Source organism: Tachyglossus aculeatus, unplaced genomic scaffold (assembly GCF_015852505.1).
Source record: "Tachyglossus aculeatus isolate mTacAcu1 unplaced genomic scaffold, mTacAcu1.pri SUPER_30, whole genome shotgun sequence".
In the NCBI taxonomy this organism is placed as follows: Eukaryota; Metazoa; Chordata; class Mammalia; order Monotremata; family Tachyglossidae; genus Tachyglossus; species Tachyglossus aculeatus.
In genome coordinates, this window is record NW_024044837.1 from 114,239 (window position 1) to 128,904 (window position 14,666).

The 14,666-nt window shown below is 50.8% G+C and overlaps 1 pseudogene; it reads left to right on the forward strand.

The window, feature by feature from the left end:
• The first annotated feature begins 2,453 nt into the window (after window positions 1–2,453).
• LOC119921759 lies at window positions 2,454–3,382 on the forward strand (annotated as a pseudogene).
• Window positions 3,383–14,666: the final 11,284 nt, after the last annotated feature.

The window sequence follows — 14,666 nt, forward strand, 5'->3', positions numbered from 1 at the left end:
ACGCTATCTGACTTTGGCTTCACAGACTCTGTCCTCTCCTGGTTCTCCTCTTACCTCTCCGGTCGTTCTTTCTCAGTCTCTTTTGCAGGCTCCTCCTCGCCTCCCATTCTCTCACTGTGGGGGTTCCCCAAGGTTCAGTGCTTGGTCCCCTTCTGTTCTCGATCTACACGCACTCCCTTGGTGACCTCATTCGCTCCCACGGCTTCAACTATCATCTCTACGCTGATGACACCCAGATCTACATCTCTGCCCCTGCTCTCTCCCCCTCTCTCCAGGTTCGCATCTCCTCCTGCCTTGAGGACATCTCCATTTGGATGTCTGCACGCCACCTAAAGCTCAACATGTCGAAGACTGAACACCTTGTCTTCCCTCCCAAACCTTGCCCTCTCCCTGACTTTCCCATCTCTGTTGACGGCACTACCATCCTTCCCGTCTCACAAGCCCGCAACCTTGGTGTCATCCTCGACTCCGCTCTCTCATTCACCCCTCACATCCAAGCCGTCACCAAAACCTGCCGGTCTCAGCTCCACAACATTGCCAAGATCCGCCCTTTCCTCTCCATCCCAACCGCTACCCTGCTTATTCAAGCTCTCATCCTATCCCGTCTGGACTACTGCATCAGCCTTCTCTCTGATCTCTCATCCTCGTGTCTCTCTCCACTTCAATCCATACTTCATGCTGCTGCCCGGATTATCTTTGTCCAGAAACGCTCTGGGCATATCACTCCCCTCCTCAAAAATCTCCAGTGGCTACCAATCAATCTGCGCATCAGGCAGAAACTCCTCACCCTCGACTTCAAGGCTCTCCATCACCTCGCCCCCTCCTACCTCACCTCCCTTCTCTCCTTCTACAGCCCAGTCCGCACCCTTCTCTCCTCCACCGCTCATCTCCTCACCGTACCTCGCTCTCGCCTGTCCCGCCATCGACCCCCGTCCCACGTCATCCCCCAGGCCTGGAATGCCCTCCCTCTGCCCATCCGCCAAGCTAGCTCTCTTCCTCCCTTCAAGGCCCTGCTGAGAGCTCACCTCCTCCAGGAGGCCTTCCCAGACTGAGCCCCTTCCTTCCTCTCCCCCTCGTCCCCCTCTCCATCCCCCCATCTTACCTCCTTCCCTTCCCCACAGCACCTGTATATATGTATATATGTTTGTACATATTTTTTTTACTCTATTTATTTATTCATTTATTTTATTTGTACATATCTATTCTATTTATTTTATTTTGTTAGTATGTTTGGTTTTGTTCTCTGTCTCCCCCTTTTAGACTGTGAGCCCACTGTTGGGTAGGGACTGTCTCTATATGTTGCCAATTTGTACTTCCCAAGCGCTTAGTACAGTGCTCTGCACATAGTAAGCGCTCAATAAATACGATTGATGATGATGATGATGATCCTTACTGTTCCAAGTAGGCTCTATTTGATCCAAAGAGGTCCCCTATTGGCTGGTTAGTATCAGAGCACCTCACCAGCACCATGTATGTAGATTCTCTAATCTTCAGAAGCAGTGTTGTCTAGTGGAAAAGACACGTCCTGGGCGTCAGAGGACATGAATTCTCATCCATGCTCCTCCAGCTACCTGCTAGGTGACCTTTGACCGATCACTTAATCTCTCCATGCTTCAGTTCCCTCATTTGCAAAATGGAGATTCAATTATTGATCTCTTTCCTACTTAGACTGTGAACCTAGAATGAGACTAGATTACCTTGTTTATTCTTCATCCAGGGCAGCCATCCCGGACTTGCCTCCTGAAGACCTTCTCCCTTTTCTGGCAGCATCTCCCGGGAATGACTGGACCATGAGCTCCTTAACATTCCCTGGGTCTTATGTTCATGATCCCAAGGTTCCTGACAATCTCTGTTATCCAGGTGTTGACAGTTGATGGTTTGGGGGCATGCATTCAGGTGAAACCTTGCCATTCATGGGTTTGGGCAAAGATCAATTTCCCCCCCATCACATGTACACAAGACATAAACGGGCCCATGCTCCAGGAGGCAATATGCATCAATTCTCAACAATTAGGCATATATGCTATTGCAATTCTCATTTTTACTACGCTATTGGTATGTTTATGTTTTCCATCCCATATAAATGGAAGCTCCTTCTGGGCAGGGAATAGTTGTGGTATACTTCCCCGAGCTATTAGAGTTGGACCTGCCCAAATAGGTGCTCAGTAAGGGTAATCTGTCTTCCAACCATCACGCAGGTTTTCTGAGATGAAGCCTAAGAGTCATAGCTCGGACAACCACGCTTCCTTTGTCCCGCTGGGAGTTGTCTGCCATCTACCCATGAAGTCATCTCAAGGACGGCATTGTGACGGTGCCATGCTCGACGTCTCTCACAGCCAGAGCTGTTCCTGCCCAGCTCGTCTAATGGGAGAGATGTCACAGCCCTCTGTGCCCCTCCAGTGAGCTGAATTGATGTTCCTCTGGTGTTATCCAACAGGCGCCACAGGTTGGCCATGAGGAATCACACGCAAGTAACTGAGTTCATCCTCCTAGGGCTCACAGACGACCTGGACTTGCAGGCGATAATTCTCCTGTACATGTCTGTCACATACGTTCTGAGCATCACTGGCAACCTGACCATAATCACCCTCACCCTGCTGGACTCCCGCCTCCACAGTCCAATGTACTTCTTCCTGCACTGCTTCTCCATCCTGGAGATCTGCCTCACCTCCGCCTGCATTCCCATATTCCTGGCTACCATTGTCACCGGGGACAGGACCATTTCCTACAACTGTTGTGCAACTCAGCTATTCTTCTATTTTCTGCAGGGCGTGACCGAGTTTTTCCTCCTGGCCGCCATGTCCTATGACCGCTACGTCGCCATCTGCCAGCCTCTGCCGTCATGAGCCAGAAAGTCTGCACCCTGCTGGTCCTCTGCTCCTGTCTGATCGGGTTCCTGGTCACATTTCCTCCAACTATCCTTGGCCTCCAACTGGACTTCTGTGGCTCCATAGCCATTGATCACTTCTTCCCTGACGTCTCTCTTCTGCTCCTGCTCTCCTGCTCGGACACCGGGTTCCTGGAGCTGATGAATTTCAACTTGGCCTTGGGGACACTACTGGTCACCTTGGTTTTAGTGGCCGTGTCCTACACAGCTATCGCCCACACAATCCTGAGACTGCCCTCTGCTCAGCAGAAGAGAAAAGCCTTTTCCACCTGCTCCTCCCACATGGTCGTGGTCTCAATCACATACGGCAGCTGCATCTTTATGTATATCAAACCGTCCTCCAAGGAAAGGGTGGACCTGACCAAGGGGGTGGCCGTGCTCTACACTTCCGTGGTCCCCATGCTGAACCCCTTCATCTACACCCAATGGAACCAACAGGTCAAGCAGGCCATCAGGGACCTGGTGAATCGAGTTCAATTTTCCACCAAGGAGTGAGGATTCTGCAGCAATAAAATACAACAGAAAAATACGCAGAAGATCCAGGGGGTCAACCAGGGAGACTCGGTACGTGTACATATGCCTAATGCTTCATCTGCCAACAACCAGGACCCAACGATTCTCCATCCCTCTATGCGCCCCGCACCTGTCCTTCTGGAAATCCCTCCCTTGGCCAATTCTCCCTGCTGTCTCAGCCCTTTGTCCTCATCCACTCAGAGGGGGGGTCAAGCCTTTTCACTCCACGTGAGAGACGTTCCGAGGTTTGTTCAGCGGGTCTGTGCCGAAGCCAATAGAAATCTCCAGGTTCAATGTGTTTTTTGCAAATAATAATGCTGATGATGATTATGGCATTTCTTAAGCGCTTACTATGTGCAAAGCACTGTTCTAAGCGCTGGGGAGGATACAAGATCATACGGTTGTCCCACCTGGAGATCATATTCTTAATCCCCATTTTACCGATGAGGTAACTGAAGCACAGAGAAGTTGAGTGACTTGCACAAAGTCACATAGCTGACAAGAGGTGAAGCCGGGATTTGAACCCATGACCTCTGACTTCCAAGCCCGTGCTCTTTCCATTGAGCCACGCTGATTCTTCTCCGTCTGTATCCGAGCTAAATGAGGCCTTTTAGCAAGAGGCCCTTTAACCCTGACTACTTCCATTTGCTTTTCCCCCCCTCTCCCCGCCCCGCGGCACTTAGGTATATAACGTTAATTTTATTTATTTGTATTGATGTCCGTTTACTTGTATTGTTGCATCTCTCCCCCGCTCTAGACTGTGAGCTCGTTGTGGGCGGGGATTGTCTCTCTTTATTGCTGTATTACACTTTCCCAAGCGCTTAGTATAGTGCTCTGCACACAGTAAATGCTCAACAAACAAGATTGAATGATGAATGAATGAATGAATGAGGAGCGACCTCATTGGTCATTGCAGTTAGGGGAAGCCAAAGGCTCATCACCTTTTAGTCCCATCCTCTCACTCTCCTCTCTCACTCCCACCCTCACTCTCTTCTCTCCCACTTCCAAACTCCCACTCCCCATCTCACTCCAACCTTCTCATTCCCCCTCTCAAATGTATCCTCGACATATATGCAAATGTCTTGGTTATACTGTATTGCACTGATTTCATCTGATTTGGGCGGACATTCCAATCTGTCCTATTTGTTCCGCTCCCTGGCTAACAAGGGTTTTTGCTCTGGCTCCCACTCTTTGAAAATCATCTCCATCTATCTCCTCACTGGAAAGTAGTAGTATAGTGCCTAAGACATACTAGGCAGCCAATAGATCCCACCTGATTGATGGATAGCTTGCTTAATACTCGGTACGCCTTCAATATATGCTATCAGCACTCCTTAAGTAATCAACAAATGTCATTTCATTGACTGATGGATTGCTTTGCACTCAATAGGCTCTGAAACAATACCGTGAGATCAACTGATGAATTGATTTGCACTCAATTTGTGCTCATAAAGCACCAGAGATGGACTAAAGGAGTGATGGATTGACTGACTAACTGACTAATTTATATGCCTGGAATCCCAGTTCATATGAGGCGAGGTGAGGGGAAGGGGAAGGGCATACTAATGTAAGACCAGAAATCCTAGAAGAGGGCTGAGACTTAGGGGAAAATCACAGGGAGCTTTAGGATCAGGGAAACCGCACCGGACGACAGGCTGGGGGAAGCTGGTTAGCACCTGGTCTGACATCCTGGTTGTTCCCGGAAATGTTACCAAGTGCAGAGACTGATCCCAGTCCTTCGTCTCCCTGCTCACCTGAGGACTGGGCAAGGTAGTACGGTCATCAGTGCTGGGAGGTCCTACAGGGAGGCGCTAGTTTGACTAATGTATTGATTGATTGATTAACTGCCGGTTCAGCCCAAGACAGTGGACTCCCATAGGAAAGGCCAACTCAAAGTGGTCGCGGGGATTCAGCTAGACCCAGGACAGAATGTCAGTACTCCCGTGGGGAACACATATTGTCACATGAGCTGCAGCGGTGGGCAGGACATTAGTAACCTCCGAGGCGACTCTCCGAAGGGGCTCGGGTCGTCCTGAGCTTCCGAGAGGCTGAATAAATGGGCCTGTCATCATCTCCAGTCCACAACCACTGAGCAGGCATTCTGGGAGGGAGTGGACATGGAGGCGTGCCCCTGGGAGAATCCCGATGACAGAAGCGGGGTGTGCCTGGGTCGCCCTGTCTCAGCCATGACCTGATAGCACGGGGACCTGCGACAACCCGGAGAGAAGGATATGGGGAGCAGAGTGCCAGCGGGGCCAAAGTACTGGGATTCTGCCTGGAAACTCTCCCACGTCTGTGGAATAATCAGAGCTACAGCTGCTCTGGGATAAAGTCTTACCCATTTCGGGACAGGACACCCCAGCTAGCATTAGAGTCACAGGTGTCTCCAGTGTCCCGTCCTGCACAGGGCAGAGGGTAAATGTACCTCATTTCTTTTCACCGCGGTGGACAGAAATGCACTGACCTCTTCCCGTTTCCTTCTCAAACAAGACGTTGGGGAAGGGAGAGCTGAGGAAGGCGAACACCCCAGGAGTTGGGGAAGGAAGAGCTTTGCTCCTGTAAATGTGGCAGACAAGGGAGGACCCAAGGGGGATGGAAGGGAGGAAGGGAAGGAACTGACGATGCTACTTCTACCGTAGAGGTGTAACATAGAGAACATAGAGAACACAGAGTCAGCCATTAGCTCCTAGTCAGGAACCTTTAATCCCACACCTTCCCAGGAGGTCTCTGCCCATGGCCGCCTGTCCAGGTATTGAGCGCGAGCAGATGACACGGGTGGGGTTTTAACACATCACTAAATCCTGTCAGTCCCACCTTCACAACATCGCTAAACTCCACCCGTTCCCCTTCTTCAAAACTGATACCACGTTAATCCAATCACTCATCCTATCCCACCTGGATTATTGTATCAGTCTTCTTGCTGACCTCCCAGCCTCTGGCCCTCCCCAGTCTAGTCCATACATCACTCTGCTGCCTGGATCATTTTTCTACAAAAACGTTCAGGACATGTCTCCCCAATCTTCAAAAACTCCAGTGGTTGCCCATCTACCTCCGCATCCAACAAAAATATCTCATTGTTGGCCTTAAAGCTCTCAATCTCCTTGCCCCTCCTACTTCACTTTACTAGTCTCCAACTACAACCTAGCCCGCACACTTCGCTCCTCTAATGCCAACCTTCTCACTGTGCCTCCACCTCGTCTATTTCGACCACGCTGATCCCCAGGATCCTGCCTCTCCTCCTATCTCAGTGGAGACACTGACATCCCTTAGAAGGTGGAAGAAAGGTATCCCCCTTTCCAGGAGCCTATCATCGCCCTCACCCGTCGTCCTAGCCCTTCCTACCACTGCCATTTTCTTCATTCCACTAGGTCCTCCTCACCCACGAAGTTAACGGAGTCTGTTTACTTAACCATAAAGAGAGAGAGGCAGGGAGATAGAGAACGATAAAGATGACAGATTGTATCTCCTATTTCTAGTACTTCTTGGAAGTACTCAGTGCACTGTACTGATCACGGTGACTTTCAGTAAATACCCTTGATAGACTGATTGGTAGGCGGTGCCTCCTTCCCTTCGTTTTGTCTCCTTCCTCAGATTCTGGCTCCGTGTCAGAGAGGTGAACCCCGGGTGCTTCCACAAGGAAGTCTCGGGCTCGAAGCTCTTGCTGCTGGGGGACGTCTCCGGGCTGCCATGGTCTCTTTTTTCCCGCTCCAAATCGTGGCCTGAGTTGTGGTCCACCGTGTTGGGAGGGAACTCCGAGCCTCGTCGTCACCTCTGCCGCCTGAGGACCCACAGTGCAGAGAGGGGGCTTCAAGCTGCCACCTCCGTGGATATATCACCGCCCCTCCCATCCTGCTTTCCCTTCTCCCCTGCTGCACACCCAGAGAGTCTGAGCTGTCGCTGCTTTGGAGCCTCACTCCCGTCTGCAGGAGGCTTGGTGGCCTATCGCCGCTCCCCAGCAACCCCCAACCCCGGTCTCAAGTCAGGTCTCCACTGTCGGACCGCTTCCAACAGCCCAGAACAGCAGCCCCCTTCACACGCAAACACATCCTGACCCTTGGCGCTCTGGCTTGTCCCCCAGTCCCTGCCCTGGAACGGAGCCTGCAGCCTCTCCTGGAGCCGCTGCAACTGCAGGATAGCTCCAACTCCCGCCCCATCGCACTTTGGGATTATCTCTATCGTCCTGTGTTTCCCTAACGCCTTGGTTAGGGAAACACCTTGGTATTTGGGGCTCTATCATGGCGGATCGGGCCACGATCTGGAGATCAATCGCCACTGACCTCTTGCTCACGTCCTACCTATGGCTTGGAATGCCCTCCCTCTTCATATCCGACAGTCGACTACCCCCGCCCCCGCTCCGGCCCCCCAACCACCTTCGAAGGTTTATTGAAGGCACATGTCCTCGTTGGTAACAGGTGAGGACGCTGATAGGGGCTCCGGGAAAGGCTAATGGCGTTCTCCCACCTCTCCAAGGGAAGCGAGTGCTAGTGATGAGTTCCACTAGGGCAGGAAGAGAAGCAGGACCCTGAGTTCCAAAGCAGGAAATCCCCCTAAGAGCGGTAAGCTCTTTGAAGGCAGGTATCATATTTCTTTTTTATGGTACTTGCCTACTATGTGACAAGCACTGTACTAAGCGTTGATGTAGATACAAGATAATTAGGTTGGACAACTTCTCTGCCCAAGTTGGTGAACACAATATAAGTAGGAGTCTGAAGGATTTAAACCTCCGGCCTGGAATGCCTCCCCTCCTCACATCTGCCAAACTAGCTCTCTTCCCCTCTCAAAGCTCTACTGAGAGCTCACCTCCTCCAGGAGGCCTTTCCAGACTGAGCCCCATTTTACTCTGCTCCTCCTCCCCTCCCCATGACCCCTACTCTTTCCCTCTGCTCTATCCCTTCCCGGTCCCACAGCACGTGTGCATATTTGTAAGTATTTATTCTTCTATCCATTTTATTAATGATGTGTATATACCTGCAATTATATTTATCTATTTTGATGCACTTGATGCCTGTCTACTTTTTTTTTCTGTCTGTCTCTCCCTTCTAGGCTATGATCCCGTTGTTGGGTTGGGATTGTCTCTATCTGTTGCCGAATTGCACTTTCCAAGAGCCTAGTACAGTAATCTGCACACAGTAAGCGCTCTGTAAATTCGATTGAATGAATGAATCCACATTTTTGTGGTATTTGTTAAGGGCTTTACTGTGTGTCAAACTGTTCTAAGATTGGGCATAGATAAATATTACTCAGGTCGGACAGAGTCCCTTTCTCGCCTGGGAGTCACAGTCTAAGTAGGAGGGAATATCGGAGAACCGAGGTACAGAGAAGTTAACTGACTTGTCCACGGTCACGCAGCTGGTACTTGGCAGAGCTAAGATTGGTATACAGGTTCTATGACTCCCAGGTCCCTGTTTCTTCCCATTAGGCCACGATGCTTCCCAGCTCCTGGCTCCACTATCCTCTCTCAAACACTCAACACAGTTCTGGGCCCCCAGTGGGAGCTCAGGAAATATGATTGTTGAGAATGAACGGCCAGAGAGATATGAGGCGAACCAGTAGAGGACGGAGTCTGTGAAGCCAAGGTTGGGTAGCGTGTTGAGGAGCAGGGGGTGGCCCACAGTGTTGAAGGCAGCTGAGAGGTCGAGGAGGATTAGGATAGAGTAGGAGCCATTGGATTTGGCAAGAAGGAGGTCATTGGTGACCTTTGAGAGGGCAGTTTTGGTGGAGTGTAGGGGACGGAAGCCAGATTGGAGGGGGTCAAGGAGAGAGTTGAAATTGAGGAATTCGAGACAGCGGGTGTAGTCGACTCGTTCTAAAAGTTTGGAAATAAATGGTGGGAGGTAGATAGGGCTATACCTAGAAAGGGAGGTGAGGTCAAGATAGGGTTTTTATAGGATGGGTGAGACTTGGACATGTTTGAAGGCAGAGGGGAAGGAACCAGTGGAGAGTGAGCGGTTGAAGATGGAAGTTAAGGAGGGGAGGAGGGAAGGGGCGAGAGATTTCATAAAATGAGAGGGACTGGGGTCTGAAGCACAGGTGGATGGAGTAGCATTTGAGAGGAGGGAGGAGATCTCATCTGAAGATACTGCTGGGACGTATGGGAGAGTTGCAAAGAAGATTGAGAGCCGGGGGGGTTGGAGAAGGGGGAGGAGTGACTTTGGGGAGCTTAGACCTGATGGAGTTAATTTTACTGATGAAGTAGGAGGTCAGATCGTTCGAGATGAGGGACGGAGGACGGGGAGAACACACACACACACACACACACACACACACCCCGGAACTCTATCCCCCTTTCACTTTATCACCCTTACTGTCCCTAGCAGGGTCCCAATAATAAAAACTATTCTTAATAATAATAGTAATAATGATAATAATAATTATTTTGGTTCTTACTAAGTATGTACTTTGTTCCAGGCACTGGACTAAGCGCTTGAGGAGATACAGGGCAATCAATCCGGTTGGGCACAGTCCCAGTCCCACATAGAGCTCATAATCTTAATCCCCATTTTAAAGTTGAGGTAACTGAAGCTCTAAGAAGTTATGTGACTTTCCCAACAGACAAGTGGCCGAACTGGGATTAGAATACAAGTCTTTCTGAACTGTCATGCTCCTGCTCTATCCCCTTTGATCCAAGGAGGCTCCCTGATAGTTGCTAAATCTCTGAGCACCCCACCTCTACCCTTTATCTAAATCTTCTAATCTTCCGAGGTAGTATCGCCTGGTGGAAAAAGAATGGCCTGAGAGTCAGAGGACACGAGTTGTATTTCCTGCTCCGACACCTACCTGCTGTGCGACCTTGGGCCAGTCTCTTACATTGTCTGTGCATCAGTTCCCTCATCTGCAAAATGGGGATTCAATTTTTGGTCTCCCTCCCACTGTGATCGTGAGTCCCAAGTGGAACCTAAGTATCCTATGTCTACCCCATCGCTTAGTACAGTGCCTGGCACATAGTAAGCACTTGATAAAAACACTTTTATTCATCCAGGGTTCTCAGTAAATATTATCCCTACTCCACTGTCACAGAGGTTCTCCGTGCTGAACCTAAGGATAGCGGCTGGGCCTATCAGACGTACGTTTTCTGTCGGGGAGGTGTCCCCTATAAATCCATGAAGTCATCTCTGGACTGTGTCCTGACCCTGCCATGCCCCAGGTCTCGGGCACTTGGCCCGTAGTGGAGAATTCTAGGAAATGCGGAGCTGTCGCTGCCCACCTAATCTGAACCAAGAGACGACACAGACCTCTGTCCCCCTCCAATAAGTCAAACCGATGGTTCTCTGGGGTTGTCCTACAGGGGTCACAAGTCGGCCATGAGGAATCACACGCAAGTGAATGAGTTCATCCTCCTGGGGCTCACGGACGATCAAGACCTGCAGGCGGTGATTCTCCTCTGCATGTCTGTCACCTACATACTGAGAATTATCGTTAACCTGGCCATTGTCATCCTCACCCTGCTGGACTCCCACCTCCACACCTCCATGTATTTCTTCCTGTGCTGCTTCTCCTTCCTAGAGATAGGCTTCACGTCTACTTGCATTCCCAGATTCCTGGCCACCATCACCACGGGGGACAGGATCATTTCCTACACAACTGTTGTATAACACAGCTATTTTTCTTTCTGCTGGCGGCAACCAAATTCTTCCTCCGGGACGTCATGTTCTATGACCGCTACGTCGCCATCTGCCAGCCGCTGCAAGACACTACAGTCATGAGCCAGAATGTCTGCACCCTACTGGTCCTCTGCTCTTGGCTAACCGGGTTCCTGGTCATATTTCCTCCTATTATCCTTGGCCCCCAACTGGACTTCTGTGGTCGACAGACATTGACCACTTCTTCTGTAACGTCTCCCCTATGCTCCTGCTCTCCTGCTCAGACACCGGGTTCCTGGAGCTGATGGCTTTCATCTTGGCCTTGAGGACACAACTGTTCACCTTGGTATTAGTGGCCATGTCCTACACAGCCATTGCCCACCCCATCCTGAGACTGCCCTCTGCCCAGCAAAAGAGAAAAGCCTTTTCCACCTGCTCCTCCCACGCGGTCGTGGTCTCCATCACATATGATAGCTGCAACTTAATTCACATCAAGCCGTTCACCAAGGACAGGGTGGACCTGACCAATGGGGTGGCAGTGCTGAACACTTCCGTGGCCCTCATGTTGAACCTTTTCATCCACACCCTGGGGAACTAGCAGGTCAAGAAGGCCATTAGAGGTAAGCTCCCTTTCATCCTGGACCTATTCATTTCCAGCTCTCTACTCCTCCTCGCCCTAACTGAAACATGGCTCTCTCCGGATGACACGGTCTTTTCTGATGCTCTCTCCAGTGAAGGTCTCTTCCTCTCCCACTCCCCCAGACTCACTGGAAAAGGAGGACGTTTCGGTTTCCTTCTCGCTCCCCAATGTCGCTTTCACACTAACCCTCCTCCCTTCCCTTTCCTTCCTCTCCTTTGAAGCCCACATTATTCGCATCCACCACCCCCTCCAGATACTTGTAGCCGTCATCTACTGCCCCCCCGGTCCCACCTCCAACGTCTTGAAAGATTTTGACCCCTTTCTCACCTTCCTTCTCTCTTTTTCCATGCCAACTCTGATCTTCAGAGACTTCAACATCCACACGGATGTCCCTGGTGACTCCTCTGCCTCCCTCCGTCTATCTCTCCTTGACGCTGCCAACCTCCTGCTCCACCCCACCTCGCACACTCACCAACCTGGTCACATCCTAGACCTCAGAATCTCCTACCGCTGTATTATCTCCAGCCTCACCAACTCTGAAATCCATCTCTTATCATAACCTTCTCACCTGCCTCCGCACTCACATTCGTCTCTCCTGTAAACCTATATTACTACCGCACAGAGACCTCCACTCTCCCGACCCCATCCATCTTCCTGAGCGCCTCACACCCCACCTCGCCTCCCTTTCCGCTCTACCCAATCTTGATGACTAGATTACTGCTCTCAACCCTACCCTCTCTACTCAACTCGACTCCTTCGCTCCCCTTTCCCTTCGCCGTTCTCGTACCACTAACCCACAGCCCTGGATCACTGCTACTGGACGCCTCCTTCGCTCTTATGCTCGAGCTGCTGAACACTGCTGGCGAAAGTCTAAACACCAAGCCAACCTTGTTCACTTCAGGTTTATCTTTTCCTGCCTTACCCCTGCCATCTCCTCTGCCAGGCAAAACTATTTCTCCTCCCTTATTGACACACATGGCCATTCTCCCCGTCATCTCTTCCGTATATTTAACTCCCTTCTCAGATCCCCTGTTCCTCCTCACACTCCATCCCTCACCCCCAACGATCTGGCCTCCAGCTTCATTAGTAAAATTAACTCTGAGCTCCGTAAAGTCACTCTTCCCCCTTCACCAACCTCCCGGCTCTCAACCCTCTCCGCTACTCTCCCATTCTTCCCATCAGTATCTTCAGATAAGATCTCCGCCCTCCTCTCAAGTGATACTTCACCTGTGCTTCAGACCCCATTCCCTCTCATCGTATGAAATCTCTCACCCCTTCCAACCTCCCCTCCTTGACTTCCATCTTCAACCGCTCACTCTCCACTTGTTCCTTCCCCTCTACCTTCAAACATGTCCACGTCTCCCCCATCTTAAAAAACCCTCTCTTGACCCCACCTTCCCTTCTAATTATCGCCCTATCTCCCTCCTACCATTCCTTTCCAAACTCCTTGAACGAGCCATCTACACCCGCTGCCTCGAATTCCTCAACGCCAACTCTCTCCTTGACCCCCTCCAATCTCGCTTCCGTCCCCTACACTCCAATGAAACCGCCCTCACAAAAGTCACCAATAACCTCCTACTTGCCAAATCCAACGGCTCCTACTCCATCGTAATCCTTCTCGACCTCCCAGCTGCCTTCGACACTGTAGACCACCCCCTTCTCCTCAACACGCTATCCCAACTTGGCTTCACAGACTCCGTCCTCTACTTGTTCTCCTCTTATCTCTCTGGCCATTCATTCACAATCTCCTTTGCGGGCTCCTCCTCCCCATCCCATCCCCTTACTGTAGGGGTTCCTCAAGGGTCAGTTCTTGGTCCCCTTCTGTTCTCTACCTACACTCACTCCCTTGGTAAACTCATTCGCTCACACGGCTTCAACTATCATCTCTACGCTGATGGCACCCACATCTACATCTCTGCCCCTGCTCCCTATCCCTCCTTTCAAGCTCGGGTCTCCTTCTGCCTTCAGGACGTCTCCATCTGGATGTCTGCCCGCCATCTAAAATCAATATGTCCAAGACTGAACTCCTTATCTTCCCTCCCAAACCCTGACCTTTCTCTGACTTTCCCATCACTGTAGACGGCACTACCATCCTTCCCATCTCACAAGCCCGCAACCTTGGTGTCATCCTCGACTCTGCTCTCTCGTTCACCTCTGACGTCCAATCCGTCACCAAATCCTGCCGGTCTCACCTCCACAACATCGCTAAAATCCGCCCTTTCCTCTCCATCCAAACTGCTACCTTGCTGGTTCAATCTCTAATCCTATCCCGAATGGATTACTGCATCAGCCTCCTCTCTGATCTCTCATCCTCCTGCCTCTCCCCACTTCAGTCTATACTTCCCACTGCTTCCCGGATCATCTTTGTGCAGAAACGCTCTGGGCATGTTACTCCCCTCCTCAAAAATCTCCAGTGGCTGCCAGTCAACCTACGCAACCTAAGCAAAAACTCCTCAATCTCTGCTTCAAGGCTCTCCATCATCTCGCCCCCTCCTACCTCACCTCACCTCTCTCCTTCTACAGCCCAGCCCACACCCTTCGCATTTCTGCCACTAACCTCCTCACTGTACCTCGTTCTCGCCTGTCCAGCCGTCGACCCCCGGCCCAAGTCCTCCCCTTGGCCTGGAATGCCCTCCCTCCACACATCTGCCAAGCTAGCTCTCTTCCTCCCTTCAAAGCCCTAATGAGAGCTCACCTCCTCCAGGAAGCCTTCCCTGACTGGACCCCGTTTTTCCTCTCCTCCTCCCCATCCCCCCCCGCCCTACCTCCTTCCCCTCTCCACAGCACCTGTAAGTATGTTTGTATAGATTTATTACTCTAATTATTTTACTTGTACATATTTGCAATTCTATTTATTTTGTTAATGATGTGCATCTAGCTTTACCACTATTTATTTTAATGAGTTGACACCTGTCCACATGCTTTGTTTTTTTGTCTGTGTCCCCCTTCTAGACTGTGAGCCTGTTCTTGGGTAGGAAACGTCTCTATATTTTGCCAACTTGTACTCCCAAGTTCTCTGCACACAGGAAGCGCTCAATAAATGCGA